Genomic DNA, 13,284 nt, shown 5'->3' with positions numbered 1-13,284 from the left:
CTCAGTTAATAGTTGACCCCCTAAGTGGTCCAGTGGGTATATCCCCAGGAGAACAGGTCAGTGGGCCCGACCAAGGCTGTAATTGAGGCTCCAGAACCACAGAGTAGTGGTGAACACAGAGTGGGACTTTGGCTGGCTCAGCTCTCTGATGTGCAGAGGACTGCTTCCTGCTGAGGGCTGCTGCCTTTCTATGGCAGGTGCCACATGTGCTCGCTTACCTGGAAGCACACATATGGACCTCCAGAAGTCCACACCCAAGAAACCATGACTGAAAGAAAGAAAAGGGATCCTCTGCTTCTTGAAGATTCATCTCTGTTCCACCTGCATGTTGGAGGAGACAGTCTACTTAAGGCTCCATAGCCCACCATACTACAGTACAACTCAACACTGTATGTCCTCGATAGCCATGCAGAAAACATACACCAAGTAGAAGTAGGACACTACTACTGAGGGAAGGAAGGCACAGAAACACATGTGGCATAAAATGTCAGCTTTTATTGGCTTTTTATTTCTGAAAGATATTCTAAAATAGCCCTTGGCAGAGAAATGCATAAGCCAGGAGGTTTGTCAGACAACTGGTTAAAAATGAATGAAGCTGGTCATCTGAGCTAGGGTTTCCTTTCTTAAAACTGAACCCTATGCTGTAATACTTCCAGCTGACTTGCCCTTGGAGGCTAAGTAGCCATCCTTTAGCAGAAATGGTGATGGGTGAAAATCCAGCTGGCCAAAAAGGAGGGAGGGTTCCTTCAAGGACTTCAGCCTCACACCCCACACCAGATGGGTCAGTTGTCATATGCAAAGGCAAAGTCCTCCACTGGCCCTTCCTTTCCTCTTTTCCCCAGCTATCTTAAGGAGTCCCGATGCTTTCCAATTCCAAGGGCATGGAAATACCTGAACACAATCATACCCTTCACAACTCTGGTGAATCTCAGCACAGAGCACCTGTCCAGCTCCTCACTAGCCAGCACCTGGACCTCTGAGGAATGTGCCACAGGGCTCCAGGAGCATTGACATCTTCACAGGTGAGGCCCAGAAAGATGAGGGATTTTGCACAAGGTCTCAAAGGTCACCATGCAAGAAAAATGTCTAAACAGAAATAAAACTGAACATGTTGGTTATTCTTGATGATATTTAGAATGCAACAAGTACTCATGGAGTGTTTTTCAGCATCCAGTAACACCATACTAGATATAATAACTCATAAGAGAGACTTTCCCAAGGTCAAAAATAAAAGGATTGAGAGAAGCACTTTTACATTGTTCGTAGAGGTATATGCAGTGCAGGGTGTGACTTTGCTTGACCTTTTCCCACTGAAACAGACTCACTGGCTTTTGCATATCCACACTTACCTTGGCCTAAAGGTCGTGTACACAATTTTGAAGAAGAAAATAGAAATGTATAGTAAATGGTTTTCAGAAAAGCAAATGTAATTCTGCATGAACGATCCATTACCAAGGCCATTATACTATAAGCCAGCAACATCCAGCAGAGAGAGGCCCTTCCCTTGGAACTAACATATAAAAGCTTTATGATAATGATTATGTTCCTGAAAACCTCAGAAAAGCATTTTATAAAGCCTCATGTCTCCTTTTCGCCTTTGTTTGTTTTTGGCTCTTATTTGAGTTGATTTTTTTGAGCCTCAGAGAAAGTCAATAAACACGTCTAGCATTTAGGCACAGTGTATCTAGGAATCCCACTCCACTGCTATGTGATTACTCTCCTGCCTCATGCCTGGAAGAACCTACAGGGAAAGCCACCAAGCTTACAGATGGCTTCAGGGGGTGCAAGTGAAAAAGGATGGTGTTCTAACAACCTCTGTAGGCATCAATTTCTTCAGGTACAAAATTGAAATAATGGCTTCACGCATCTAATGGATAGTTGAAAGTTTAAAACAACATAATGCAAGCAAAAATGCTTCTTAAACTTAAGTGCTTAAGAAGGAAAGACTAAATGCTTCTTAATAACTTAGAGCCCAGTTTGGGATAAATCTGACAGTCAGATGCCTACTTTCCCCATCCTACACTTCCTCCTGTTACCTAGTACCTCCTGTGCACAAGCGAGTAGTCACATAGCAGTAAAACTAGACTCCTAGATGTGGTGTACAGCAGAGGGCTCCCAGGCCCTCACACTCATGCATTACCCACCCTACAAACCACTACTTTCTGGGGCTGCCCCCCTGGGAATGACACTGGCATCTATGAAGGTGCTCAAGCTGCAGTCACTCCTGACTCCTCCCTCCCCTACACCTCCACATGCCTAGCTCTCTCAGATCTGCCTGTGTCTTACCATTCCTCTGGTTACCACCAAGTCCAAGTCCTCATACCCTGCCATGGATCACTAGGTGGCCTCCTTCCTGACTTCCTGCCTCCATGCAGCAGCCAGAGCCATTGTCCTAGAAATGTGAATCTCCTTGTGTCCATGTGTTCTCACTGTTCAACACCCTTGGGGATTGGGGGGCTAAGGAAGGGATAGCAGGGGATGGGGGGATTGGGGAAGACTAACAGGAGAAATACCTAATGTACATGATGGGGGGATGGATGCAGCAAACCACCATGGCACGTGTATACCTATGTAACAAAACTGCACATTCTGCACATGTACCCTGGTACTTAAAGTATAACTAAAAAACAAAAAAACATGAATCTGAGCATGCCAGCCTCTGCCAAAACCATCTAATGGCTATCCTTTGTTCTCAAGATAATCCTACCCACTACCAGGGCTCAGAAAGCCCTCTGGGGCTGGGCCCTACACTCCTTCCCAGCTACAGGCTCCAGTCACAGAGACCAGCCTTGGTTTCCTGGTTCACATACACAAGGGCCTCTGCACTGCCTGCCGGGTACCCTCCCAGCACCAGCACTAGCTCTGTAGGGTTGGGACTGATAGTTTTCGGTCTCCCATACTAGAATCTGATGTTCTGAAGGGTAGGAGTCTCATTTGTTCAGGGCTGTGTCTTTAACTCACTCAGTTACTGGAAAGCCAGGAATTGTTACCCTAACATATCCTGAATGTTCACCAGTTTTTCTTCATTCATCCAGCTGATACTGGCTCGATTCCTGATTTTCCAGTAACTGAATGATCCCCAACTCTGTTCCTTAGAGTTGTGTTGACTGATCCTTCAGCTTCTGTTCTGAGCTCCAGCCCTGCTCTAGGTTCTGAGCCAGTTCTGACTAAAACAAGGTGCAGTTTCCCAAGAACCACAACCATCTGAACAACTGAGAAAAAAAGTCTGAGTTTTGCAGACTAGTAAAGACTGATGAGTTCCAACATGTCTCCCCTCCCCTCCTACCCCTACTTGCTGACAATCAAAGCAGGTGCCAAAAGCCTTGGGGACCACTGCTGTCTTCCCACAGCATCACTGCTTGCTTATTGGCTCCCAGGTCAACCAGCCCTTGGCCTGGGTCTCATTCTTTGTGGCTGCCTAACTTTTTCTGCACAGAGCCTGGCACTTCTGCCAGCCTCCTTCCCAGTGGCTGGGTCTTGATCCCCCTCCCTTTTATAGCATAGGGCTTCCTGTCTGTCCCCACTTACAGACAAACACAAGACAATAGTGTAGTGAGGCACAGGCATCTTTGTGCCTCAGCAGAGGCATCCCCATCTGCCAGCTGGTCATAGAAAAAGTGATAATCCCTAGCACAGTTTCCAATCTGAATTTTCCTATCGTTTCTTGGAAACACTCTGCTCCACCCTAGTCAGTGGTATGCTGAAGCAGGCTTGTTCTGGATCCAGAGAACTCTCTGTGTGTATTTTTCCCCAACTCTGCATTCAGTAATGGCATGATGGAAGCTTAACAATGTACAAGGTAGTAGTATTTACATTGTGAAAATTGGCAAACACTACAAATCACAACTTTCTTTTCCCCATGAGAGCGAGTTAAACGTTGGCTAGCATGCCACTGATCACAGACCAGCCCTCTTGCTTTGGCTTTTTAACCTATCACATTCCCACTGGACAAATGCCCTCTGTAATAGAACTAAAACCTGGTTTCTCATAACACGCTCCCTTCTTGAAGCAGACATTGCGTTACGTATTCTTTGTTCTGTTGATCTACTCACCCATCTCACTTCCCAGTGATAACAATAACAATGACAGCAATCACAATAGGTAGCGTCTGCCAGTGCTGAGTCCTGTCCAGGCACAGGACTGAGCCCCTCGCACGTGCCTCTCACTGAATCTCATCCACAGCAGTATGAGGCTGGGACTGTTACACTCATCTGACTGAGGAGAAAGTGCGGCTTTGGAGCTTTGTCCATGGGCAGCTGGGGCTGGTGTCAGAATCCATACTAACTCAGCCATACCACCTCCTCATCATAGCCACACTGGGTCACTTGCCCCGCTTATTCTTGAGACCTATCTCCAAGGGGACAATCGTATCTTTGTGCATGTCCAGCAACAGTTGCTGTGGTAATATGTTCGTCCACACAGCAATGGCATGAGAGGGGTTAATTGATAATGGCTTCTGGCATATTTTGAATTCTGCAATCACCCCCAGCATTGTCTTGGTCATAGGGTATGGCGCTGGCTTTCCCTGTTCCTAACCCAGAGCTCTGAATGCCAACCAGCTTCAATGTCCATCCCGAGATCCACTTGCTGCTATGTACTACCTGCTGGAATGTAGGGGGCCACAGCTGTCAAAACCATTTCTCTGAACCTAGATCTGGAAATCAGAAGCACCCACCATTCATCAGAAGTCCCCTGCAATAGGTACCGAGGTACCTCATTTATTCCTCCTAGCATCTGTCTGAACCAGCATTATCTCTGATGGACAGTGGAACTGGAAGGCAGAAAGTTAGTAAGGGGCTGAGCTGGATTTGAGCCTGGCATCCTGAGGACAGGTTTGACATTCTTTCTGCAACACCAAAGGTCCTGAGTGTGAGGCAGAAGGCAGGCGTCTAAGCAGCCAGGGAAGCCAACTCGCACTGCGTGTCCTGGCACCAGCCCCAGAGCACAAAGATCCACCCTAGTGGCTCTCACCTGGAGTCCTAGGCTAAGCTACGGCCCCTCCTGTGTTGGGGGAGCCTGTCTAAAGTGCGAAACCCACTGTACCACAGTCTTCCCAAATCTCCAAAGGCAGCCTCTACAGAGGGAAAAGCAAGTTCTTTAACTATGTTTTAAAGTGGCTGCCAAGAGTAGCTCAGGTTACTTATGGAATCATATCCATTCCTTCTGGCTAGTTCTGGAACACCTGGTTTGAGAGGACTTTTCAGACAGTCAGAAATTATTGTCATGGAGTCTGGACTGGGGCTCTGCTGAGAAGATGTAGAACTTTCCAAAAATTTGTAAGAATTTTCCCAGATTTTGAAAATTCTTCAGCAGTTTCTTTTGCTACTGTTTCTTCTGGTTCTCATTCCTTTGTTTCTCTCTTCCTTGTCTTCCTGAGGCTTACACATGTTTTGGGACCCATCCTAATTTACTCATAGGGTTTTTGTAGTGGTTGCTCTCGGTATTATAACATATATCTGTCCCTTATCACAGTCTATTGTGTGCACATTTTTCCACTTTAAGTGAAGTATGGACACCTTATTTTCATTTAGGTTCCTTTGCCTTCCCAATTTTCCATACAATTGTCTTGAATGTCACATGGTGTTATAATTTCAGTCACCAAATATGATTTACAAAACTCATGAGGAGAGAGATAGTCTATCGTATGTACCCATATTTTTACTCTTTCCATTGCTACTTATTCCTTCCTTCCTTTCTTCTTCCTTCTTGAGGACATTATAAGCCTTTTCGATTGTTTCCTTACCCACTAATTCCTAAGTACTCCCTTGCTGGGGCTACTCTGATCCAAGATTCCTTCTTTTACCATTTCCTCCCTGAGGAACTTCTTTAGCTACTTTTAAAAAATATATCTTCTGGCTGGGCATAGTGACTCATGCCTGTAATCCCAAAGGCTGAGGCGGGGGATCACCTGAGGTGAGGCTGGCCAATATGGTGAAACCCTGTATCTACTAAAAATACAAAAATTAGCCAGGTGCAGTAGTGAGCTCCTGTAATCCCAGCTACTTGGGAGGCTGAGGCAGGAGAATCACTTGAGCCCGGGAGGCAGGGGTTGCAGTGAGCTGAGATCGTGCCACTGCACTCCAGCCTGGGCGACACAGTGAGACTCCATCTCAAAATATATATATTTTTTATATATATAATATATACACACACATATATATTATATATATATAAAATATATATACTACATTATATTACATATATAAAATAATATAATATATATTTTAATATATATTACACATATATGTAATATACTTGCCAATGACAAACTTTTAGTTTTCCTTCTTCAGAGAATGTCTTGATTTCTCTTTCGTTCCTGAAGGAATGTTTCCCTAGATAAGGAATTCACAGTTGACCATGCTTTTCTTTCAGTACTTAAAAAATACTGTTCCACTTCCTTATGGCCTCTGTGATTTCAAATAAGGAGCTTTGCTGTCACCCTCATTGACCTTTCCCTGTAAGTAATACATTGTTTCCATGTGCTTTCAATTTTTTTTCTTTAGTTTTTAGACATTTATTATTATTTGTCTTGGTATAGGTCTGAATGTATATGGTTTTCTATGTTGTGTACCAGGTCTGGTGTCTAGTCTCTAAAAGGCAGAGACTCTTTTCTGATAAGTCAATATTCTTCTCTTTGCCTCTTACCACCTATACTGTGCTTTACTATTACAGAAGATGGAAATTAAGATGAAGAGAAGGGGAAAGAGGAAGAAGGAGGAATAAGGAAGGAAGCAATCTTAGCCACGCAGGGCCTCTAAGACTGTGCTTCTTTCCTTCTGGCCTCCAACAGTGACAAATCTGACTTTCCCTAACCAGCTCCCCACTTCTTCAAGAGGAATTGTAATGCCACATCTGTCATCCCTACTGTCTGAATGAAGACTCACTCACAGCACTGGACCTTTTCAGCATTCCCCGAATGGAATCACTCAATAATCTCCTTGCCCCTTTTCTAGGCCATGAGCTCTACGGACATGGAGTTAGGCCTGTTCTGTTCATGTCTGACTCCCTAATGCTGGAATCCAGTACACAGCAGCCTCTCATTAAATAGGTGTTGAACTAATGACTACATTCCTGTGAGCTCCCTAATAAGCTAGCAAGAGATTTTGTTTTCTAATCTTGGCTAAACTCAAATGTCTATTAAATGTAAGGTAATGCTCAGCTTCTTTAAATTGGGGTCCCCACTCAAATGATCCAATATTATTCTGGACTATTTTATGGGTAGAAGCCTTGATTTTAATCTGATTTTATCTTATTAAGTGTCTTATTATAGAAAGAGTTACGGGACCATTTCCCAAAATTTATCTGCAAAAGAAATGCAGTTGACTTCCTGAGCATCAAAATGAAAAATGTATCCATTACACTTGCCATTTCCTTCATGATTAGGAGGCCAGTTTCAAGATGGCGAAAAAGTTTCTGTTTTTGTTTTTCCTCAGCCACTGTAATTAGCAATAAGATTTATGCTTTAAATAATCTGCTAACTAGGCTCTAATTAGAATTGTGAAGTTCCTGAGTTCTATGCCTAATGATCACAGGAAAAGCACACAGAACACTAAATACTAGAGAGATAAATTGCTGATTTCTAGCCCAGAAAATAAATAATCTTGGAGTTCATCATTTTGGTCAATTAAATATAAATTGACTAAGCCAATAATGAAAAACAATATATTAAAAAAACAGGTGTGTGAAATTTTGAATGTGATGAATTGAATGTAGACTTCTCAGAGTGACAGGGAGCATGGATTTCAGCCACCAGCTCCTGCAGTGGTGAGGTTTATAAATGCCAGGCTGACTCCATATCTTGGCTCTTGTGAGTAATGCTGTGATGAACATGAGAGTGCAGGTATCTCTTCGACACACCAATTTCAAATCCCTTGGATATATACCCAGATGTGGAATTGCTTGATGACATGGTAGTTCTATTTTTAGTTTTTTGAGAAACCGCCATGTAATTTTCCATAATGGCTATCCTAAATTACATTCCTACCAACAGTGTACAAGGGTAGGAATTTCCTCCACATCCTTGCCAACACTTGTTTTCTTTTGTCTTCTTGATAATGGCCATTTGATAAAGATAATGTGATACACATACATAATGAATGCTATTCAGCCTTAAAAACGAAGAAAATTCTGTCATTTGCAACAACATGGATGATCCTGGAGGACATCATGCTAAGTGAAAGAAGTCAGCACAGAAAGACGAGTACTACATGACCTTGCTCAAACATGGATTATAAAACAGTAGAACTCAGAGAAGCAGAGAGCAGAAGCAGAGATGTTGGTCAAAGGGTACACGGTGTTTCAGTCAGACAGAGGGAATACATTTCTGAGAATCATTACACAACATGTTGACTATGGCTAATAATACATTGTGCATTTCAAAATTTCTAAGAGAATAAATTTCAAATGTTCTCACCACAAAAAATGGTAAGTATATGAGGTGATAGATATACTAATTAGCTTCATTTAATTATTTTTCTTTGTGTACATATGTCATAACATCACATTGTTAGGTTGCCATTAAAAGTAATGGCAAAAACCACATAGGATAGGTTATATAGCAGATTAAACACAACTTGACAGAGAATTAGTAAAATGAAGAGCAGATGCAAATAAATGTTCCAAAATGCAGTGCAGAGAGCCAAAGTTAAAAAAGAAATATATAGGAATTCCGAACTTGTAGGTAACTAATAACTTGACCTCAAAATGTATAAAGCATAAACAGACAAAATTGCAAAGGGAAATAGAAAAATCTATTATTGTGGCAGATTTTGAAATGCCTCTCTTAGTAATTGATATAACAAACAGGCAAATAATGAGCAAGACTACAGAAGATTTGAGTAGCACAATATCAATCTTGATATAAAGATCATACATAAGACACTGTACTCAAAAATTCATGAATATATATTCTCTTCAAGTACCTGTAAAATACTTAGGAAAGCTGACCATAACATGGGCAGGTAAGTCTAAATAAATTTCAAAGGAGTGGTATCATACAGGAACAGTCTCTAAGCACAGTGCAATTAAGTTTGAAATCAATAGCAAAAAGACAATTAGAGAAACCTCATATTTTGTTAATTTAAAAATGTGTTTTTAGGTAACACATGGGTCAAAGAAAAAAAATCAAACTAGAAATTTAGAATACTGAGAATTGAATGATGATAAAATGACTATATGTCTAGTTACTATGAAATATAGAGAAGCATTTAGTGAGAAAAAAAGAAAGACTGAAAATAAATAAGCAAGGCCTCTATCATCAGAAACTAGACAAAGAAGAGTAGAAAAAGCCCAAAGAAAGTATATGAAAGAAAAAAAAAAAGGGGACAATCCAAGATGGCCGTTTAGGAACAGTTCAGGATTGCAGCTCCCAGTGAAAGCACAGAAGGTGAGTGGACGCCGCTTTTTTATTGCCCAAAGACTGGGAAATTCCCAGGCAGAGGAGCCCTACAGGTCACCAGCGTGGCTGTTTTGGCCAGTGTGGCTGTGTCGGTTGGCACGGCTGCTTTGCCCTGGGCGGCTGCTTTGTCAGCGCTCCGGCGCAGTGGTTCTCTGTACAAAATACACTGGTCTGGGTGCCCTTTTGGCTGGCAATTGGAGCCATGGGAAGTCGCCCATTCATCTGTTTAAAAAGGGGACTGAACAAGGAACCAGGACAGTAGATTCCAGGGCAAAAAAAAAGCGCCACGAATCTCAATGCCGCTGTTTAAGCCAGCGCAGTGAGTCGCCACATGGGAAAACACACAGATCCTGGCGCCTCTTCAACAGGCAACTGAAACACCAACTTAAAAAAAAAAAAAAAAAAAGGCTCTGAGGCAGGGAGCCAGGCAATCAGGCTTGGCTGGTCCCACCCCCACCAAAGAACAGCAATCAGAAACTCTCTGGATTGAGAGTTTCACAGCAAGCGCAGCTGAACCCGGGATGGTCCACCTCTGTGGGGGAGGAGCGTTTGCCATTACTGAGGCACTCCAAAACTAAGGAGGTAGTCAGCCAATGCTGAGGCAGCCCGCCGTTGCCAAGGTAACCCTCCACTACTGAGGCAGCCTGCTGTTGCGAAGGCAACCTGCCACTACAGAGAGAGTCCGCTATAACAGAGGTGGGCCACCATTGCTGAGGCAGTTCTAACTACACCCATATAAACAGGACTGCAGGGAACTTCACTAGGCAGCTGAGCAGAGCCCACAGCAGCTCAGCAAAGCCTCTACAGGCAGACAGTGACTAGGCTGCCTCCTTGCTGGGCAGGGCAGCTCTGAAGGAAAAAAAAAAAAAGAAGGCAGCAGCACAACGGAAGCTCATAAATAAAGCCCTAAATCCCTGGGACAGAGCACCTGGGAACAAAAAGCGGTTTATGAGTTCTGCTGCAGCAGACCTAAACGTACCTGCCCAGCAGCTCTGAATGAACAAAGGAGCTCACAGCTCAGCATTTGAGCCCCTATAAAGAACAGACTGTCTCCCCAAGCAGCTCCCTGACCCCTGTATATCCAAAGAGCCACCTCATAAGGAGAGATCAGACTGACACTTGGCGGTTATTCTTCTGGGACAAAGATAGCAGAAGAAGAAAACTGGTAGCACCCTTACTGTTCTGCAGCTGCTGCAGGTGATCCCCAGGCAAGCAGGGCTTGAAGTGGACCTCAGCAGACCTACAGCAGAGGGGCCAGACTGTTAGAAGGAAAACTAAGAAACAGAAATAACCTCATCATCAACAAACAGAAAGTCCACTAAGAGACCCAATCTGAAAGCCAGCAACTACAAAGACAACAGGTGGATAAATCCATAAAGATGGGAAGAAACCAGTGCAAAAAGGATGAAAACACCTGAAACCAGAACACTTCTCCTCCTATAAGGGATGACAACTCCTCACCAGCAAGGGAACAAGGTTGGATGGAGAACGAGTATGATGAAATGACAGAATCAGACTTCAGAAGGTGGGTAGTAAGAAACTTCTGTGAACTTAAAGAACATGTTCTAACCCAATGCAAAGAAACTAATAACGTTGAAAAAAGATTTGATGAAATGCTAACGAGAATGGACAAAATAGAAAGGAATATAAGTGAATTGATGGAGCTGAAAAACACAACACGAGAACTTCGCGAAGCATGCACAAGTATCGACAGCCGAATTGACCAAGCAGAAGAAAGGATATCAGAGGTCGAAGATCAACTCAAGGAAATAAAACGGGAAGGCAAGAATAGAGAAAAAAGGGTAAAAAGGAATGAACAAAGTCTCCAAGAAATGTGGGACTATGTGAAAAGACCTAATCTACGTTTGATAGGTGTACCTGAATGCGACGAAGAGAATGAATCCAAGCTGGAAAATACTCTTCAGGATATTATCCAGGAAAACTTCCCCAACCTAGCAAGGCAGGCCAATATTCAAGTCCAGGAAATATAGCGAACACCACAAAGATACTCCTCAAGAAGAGCAACCCCAAGGCACATAATCGTCAGATTCACCAGGGTTGAAATGAAGGAGAAAATACTAAGGGCAGCCAGACAGAAAGGTCAGGTTGCCCACAAAGGGAAGCCCATCAGACTCACAGCAGATGTCTCAGCAGAAACCCTACAAGCCAGAAGACAGTGGGGGCCAATATTCAACATCCTTAAGGAAAAGAACTTTCAACCCAGAATCTCCTATCCAGTCAAACTAAGCTTCATAAGTGAAGGAAAAATAAAATCCTTTGTGAACATGCAAGTACTCAGTGATTTCGTCACCACCAGGCCTGCTTTACAAGGGCTCCTGAAAGAGGCTCTACACATGTAAAGGAACAAACAGTACCAGCCACTCCAAAAACATGCCAAATGGTAAAGAGAATCAACACAATGAAGAATCTGCATCAACTAATGGGCAAAACAGCCAGCTAGCACCAAAATGGCAGTACCAAATTCACACATAACAATATTAACCCTAAATGTAAATGGACTAAATGCCCCAATCAAAAGACACAGACTCGCAAATTGGATAAAAAGCCAAAACCCATCGGTGTGCTATATCCAGGAAACCCATCTCACATGCAAGGATATGCAAAGGCTCATAATAAAGGGATGGAGGAAGATTTACCAAGTTAATGGAGAGCAAAAAAAAGCAGGAGTTGCAATTCTCATCTCTGATAAGTTAGACTTTAAAGCAACAAAGATCAAAAAAGACAAAGAAGGACATTACATAATGGTAAAAGGATCAATGCAACAAGAAGAGCTAACGATCCTAAATATATACGCACCCAATATAGGAGCACCCAGATACATAAGGCAAGTTCTTAATGACTTACAAAGAGACTTAGACTCCCACACAATTATAGTGGGAGACTTTAACAGCCCATTGTCAATATTAGACAGATCAATCAGACAGAAAATTAACAAGGATATCCAGGACTTGAACTCAGACCTGGAACAAGCAACCTAATAGACATTTAAGGAACTCTCCACCCTAAATCCACAGTATATACATTCTTCTCAGCACCACATCACACCTACTCTAAAACTGACCACATAATTGGGAGTAAATCACTCCTCAGCAAATGCAAAAGAACGTAAATCATAACAAACAGTCTCTCAGACCACAGTGCCATGAAGTTAGAACTCAGAATTCAAAAACTAATCCAGAATCACACAGCTTCATGGAGATTGAACAACTTGCTCTTGAATGTTGACTGGATAAACAATGAAATGAAGACAGAAATAAAGATGTTCTTTGAAACCAACGAGAATGAAGACACAACATACCAGAATCTCTGGGATACATTTAAAGCAGTCGCTAGAGGAAAATATACAGCAATAAGTGTTCACATGAGAAGCAAGGAGAGATCAAAAATTGACACCCTATTGTCAAAATTGAAAGAGCTAGAGGAGCCACATAAAAAAAACTCAAAACCTAGCAGAAGACAAGAAATAGCTGAGATCAGAGAAGAACTGAAGGAGATAGAGACACAAAAACCCTTAAAAAAATCAATAAATCCAGGAGCTGGTTTTTTGAAAAGATCAATAAAATAGACCACTAGCCAGATTAATAAAAAAGAAAAGAGAGAATAACCAAATTGATGCAATAAAAAACGATAAAGGGGATATCACCACAGATTCCACAGAAATTCAAACCATCATCAGAGATTATTACAAACAACTCTATGCACATAAACTAGTAAACCTGGAAGAAATGGATAAATTGCTGGACACTTGCCTCCCCCCAAGCCTAAACCAGGAAGAAGCCGAAACCCTGAACAGACCCATAACAAAGTCTGAAGTTGAGGCAGCAATTAAGAGCTTACCACCCAAAAAAAACCCAGGTCCAGACGGG

General features: G+C 42.6%; 1 protein-coding gene across 4 annotated transcripts in view; it reads right to left on the bottom strand.

The window, feature by feature from the left end:
- The window catches only part of MYRIP (myosin VIIA and Rab interacting protein), a 425,307-nt gene that overhangs the window by 156,997 nt on the left and 255,026 nt on the right, over positions 1-13,284 (bottom strand). The gene's annotated exons all lie outside the window — the stretch shown is intronic.

This window comes from Sapajus apella, unplaced genomic scaffold (assembly GCF_009761245.1).
Source record: "Sapajus apella isolate SASKATOON/1434 unplaced genomic scaffold, GSC_monkey_1.0 scaffold4, whole genome shotgun sequence".
NCBI classification, from domain to species: domain Eukaryota; kingdom Metazoa; phylum Chordata; class Mammalia; order Primates; family Cebidae; genus Sapajus; species Sapajus apella.
The sequence above is the reverse complement of the archived record's forward strand: the minus strand, read 5'-3'. Positions and strand labels throughout refer to the sequence as shown.